At 35.1% G+C, this 4,105-nt stretch overlaps 1 protein-coding gene and 1 long non-coding RNA gene across 7 annotated transcripts in view; one reads left to right on the top strand and one right to left on the bottom strand.

Annotated features, from left to right (window-relative positions):
* Window positions 1–4,105, top strand: part of tbc1d1 (TBC1 (tre-2/USP6, BUB2, cdc16) domain family, member 1) — a 67,219-nt gene that overhangs the window by 12,500 nt on the left and 50,614 nt on the right. The gene's annotated exons all lie outside the window — the stretch shown is intronic.
* LOC116706537 (uncharacterized) overlaps window positions 1–4,105 on the bottom strand; it is a 21,172-nt gene that overhangs the window by 13,251 nt on the left and 3,816 nt on the right. The window lies entirely within an intron of this gene.

Raw genomic sequence — 4,105 nt, 5'->3', positions numbered from 1 at the left:
AAGTTACAGTTACACTAAAGAACAATAGACTGTTGCTGATTCATCTGTATTGTCCCAGATAATTAATGAAGTAAAGTTACATGCCACTGTGCATAGATATTTAACTATGAAGTACATTATTTAATTAAATTTCCACATAATCTTAGAAATATTGACAGTGTAATTTTTTTAAGTTAATGCCTATTTCAATGTGCAATAAAAGGCCTATGTTGTTTTTCTGAAGTAACTCTAGGAACATCCAGTATTGTAGTCATACAAGAAGACACTGGTAATTTGATAGAATTAAATTTGGTAGAATTTGTAATTAAAATTTAAAAAAGTGTAATTGAAAATGCCGTACGTGCTGTTTAATCTGTGTAGGGTTATTGTATATTCATAACAAAAGTATGATCACAAATTGCAAAAGGAAAAACAATTTATTCAATGTAATTATTACATCAAATTTACTGCACTGACATTTTTAAAGTATGAAAACTAAAAACCGTTGACATGCAGTGTCAAAATCTGGGATCTAAAAGTTTAAATACAATAAAACACACATACAATAAAATATATAAATAATATGCCTAATACATACTTCTGAGGTGGTAACTATTAAGTTTGAATGGTGAATAGAACCCAAATGCAGACAGAACGCAGAGCCAGGAGTGTAAATTAACAAGTGTATTTAAAGTACTTATGTAAGTCTAGGTTTCCGTGGAGGGAAAAGCACGTCCAGGTTTTTAGGGTGAACAGGTCCGGTGGTTTCCGGGAAGGAGTGAGTCCTTCAGAAGAAGACAGTAATCCGGCTAGTGGTGGGGTCCAGTGGATGGCAGGAGTCAGGTTCCAATGGCAGCTGAGGCACAAAAGAAAAGATAAGCATAGGAAAATACACAAATAACTCAACAGATGGCAAGGTTAGTCATGAGCAAGACTAACTGTGGTCGCCTTGACTATGATCTGATGCAGAGTGGAGGACTCACTCGGTGTATAAAGCAGTGGTAGATGAGCATTGAGGTAGTGAGCATTGTGGTAGATAAGAGTCAGCTAGAACCCTTACATTCATGTACAAGCTCATGATGGTATAAGAATGTATGCTTCAGTTGAGGACATGCAGTACTAAGTAAACATACTACTACATGTCAAATTTGTCTTAGACAATGTGTAACACATTTTTAGTGATGTGTACATTTTTGTAATAAACAGAATTGGTAAATATAGATTGTAACATGTATGTGACTTATCTTAAAACAGACTAATGTGCTGATAGAAGGTCCTCAAATAGTTTAGCCGACACAACTAAGTGTAAGAAAAACATCAGTGGAACAGCATCAACAACCAGTGTTGGGCCAGTTACTTCCAAAATGTAATATATTATAGATTACTAGTTACTCATTTTTGAGTAATTAGTTATATTACGATATTGCTGTTTCTAAATTGTGATGTGTTACACTACTTTTGCATTACTTTGTAGTTACTTTCACCAAAATAACACCGGAAGTTTGACTTGTTTTAAAATGTATGTAAAGCACTTGAATAAAAAATTCATGTTGTTTAGTTTAAAACTAAGGTAGTCTAAAGGAAATGGCCAATTATAGTGTGATTAAAACTTACTATTTACATTATTTACAGTACTTGATTTACAAATGATATTTGAAAAGGTACATAACCTTATTTGTTTAAAAGAAATTTAGTTTTACTGCGAACCGTCACAGAAAGTGCTTTTATTTTAAAGCAACCTACACGGAAGTTTTCTGTACTCTTGCTAGACGCTAGATACAAAACATGTCCGTCAAGCTTAAGTTTAGTCTAGTTTGTAAAACTGCAACATATTGAACAAATGGTTACAGTAAAAGACAAAGTTGTCATTCAAAGCCATTCCACTACAGGCGTAGTTACTCTAAGGGTTTAAGGCTGCAACAAGCTATAATGTTTTTTGATTTAAAATTGTGATTATGTACTTGATATAACATTTTGTCTATGAAATGTCAAAACATTTAGAATTAATGCCCATCACAAATTTTCGAAGCTGGTGCCAGCAAATATTGCTATTTTTGCTTGAAAAAAACTTAAAAATTATAAATCTATAAAAACAAATAGAAATGAAACAATTGTTTCAGCTCTACTTTCCTTGCTGTTGAACCTTTTTCAAATGAGGGACCATGCAAAATAAAATTACAACATTTTGATATTTTGCATGGTAGATTGGCATGTTTGTTACAGGTAGTCAAGTGAAATGTACTCATACGGACAGAGGTTCCAACTAAAACTGCATTGCCAAGGGAGTAACTGAATGACTAAATAGACTAAACATCATCATGCTGAGCAGTTAAGGAACTGTTCATCAGCCAAACAAAGCAGAGGGAGTGAGACTGGGTTAGGTGGGCTGACATGATAAAAGGCTACACCAGTACAATTTAAGAAAACACATCCTCCTCTTTATGGCTGTTCTATGTCTTTAATAACCGAGTGAGTGAGAGGAGAGGCACATGCAAGGACGCAAGGACTAAATGTATCTGTTGATCGAGGTGTTTCAGAGAATCAAGCAGTGAAAGAAGGAAGAGAAAAGGGTAGATGGAGGGGGGTAAGCAAAACAGAGAGAGGTCTGTTGTTAGAGGACAGATAGCAGACTCCACTTTCATGCCAGGACGATTAAAAACAAGGAGACAATGAAAGCTAGAGGGTGAGAAACATGGTGTCTGGAATGATGTTGATGATGTTGGGAGAGGGGAATAGAAATGGTGAGTGAAGCACTGATATTCGGATATTGTATGGTGTCTCCGAGTTTATGGGTAAAAGATGGCGCTAAGCCATTTTATATAAAAAGAGGTGAAGAATACACCTTTTTTTTATGAAAAGAAATGTTGCAAACAGTTGTTCATGGGCTAAATCTCTCATTGGTTTTAGTTTATTCAGTTTCAGTGTAATCTTTAGAATTGGATCATATTTTAGTAAATTATACATTTATGTAAAATCTTAATCTGCAAAGTCACAACAAATACAGCTGTCAGGTAAATGTAGTAGAGTGAAAAGTATTTCTCACCAAGTTGTAGTGTAGTACCTCAGTATTGTACTCAAATTAAGGTAAATGTACATACTCACTTTCTAACACTTTATCACTGTTTTGGTATCTTTTAAAAAAAGGGATAATGAAAGGGTCTAACTCATTCTTGCCTCTCAGGGCATTTAGCTGACGCGCTTATCCAGAGCAGCTTACAGAGGTAGAACAAAACGAGGCGGGTATTGTTTTGATAAAAGAACAGGAGTGAACACATCTCATGCCGAGGCAAGACACAGCAAGACCTGGATGTGTCAGTCTGTGAGACTGCAGTTTTAGGAACTGCTCTTGAATCTCACATGAACTGATGTGACTCAACCACTGCTTCTGCTTTGCTCGTTTACTTCCTTCTTTTTTTGTTCCTTGGTCTCGTTCACTGACAGTGTGGTGTAGTAAACTGGGCCCACAATAGGAGAAGCATTTGTGTGTAGATGCATTTGCATTTGCAACCACCGGTTATTGTTTGTTTTGTAGATGGTAATGATATACACTACCAGTCTCAAGTTTGGGGTCACTTAGACATTTCCATTGCACTCCTTTATAGACGGAATACCAGCTGAGATCAGTTGCATTGTTTTTTTGTTTTTTTAACTAGGGCAGCAGTTTTCAGATTACATTATGTGCTTATATAATTGCAAAAGGGTTTTCCAATATTTTCTCAGTTTTTTAAAATATCAGATTAGTAAACAGAATGTGCCTTTGGAACATTGGATGAATGTTTGCTGATAATAGGCAACAAAGAGATTGCATTAAAGATCAGCCACCCACTCAGATCAGCTGGTAGTCTGTCTATAATGAAGTGGTATGGAAATTTGTAAGTGACTCCAAACTTTTTACCGGTAGTGTATGTTTGTAGCACTTTATCTTTTGTCTTTTTTGTTTTTATTTTTAATATATAGAAGTAAGGAAGTAAGCTGCAAAATCATAACAAACCTAGTGCCCTTATCTTCCTGCATTATTTACAGGGTGGCCGAGGGTACTTAAAAAGTCTTAAAAAGTCTTACATCACATTTCCTAAAAATAAGGCCTTAAAATATATTAAATTGTCTTAAATTCAGATTGGATAGG

Source organism: Etheostoma spectabile, chromosome 2, assembly GCF_008692095.1.
Source record: "Etheostoma spectabile isolate EspeVRDwgs_2016 chromosome 2, UIUC_Espe_1.0, whole genome shotgun sequence".
Classification (NCBI taxonomy): Eukaryota; Metazoa; Chordata; class Actinopteri; order Perciformes; family Percidae; genus Etheostoma; species Etheostoma spectabile.
The sequence above is the reverse complement of the archived record's forward strand: the minus strand, read 5'-3'. Positions and strand labels throughout refer to the sequence as shown.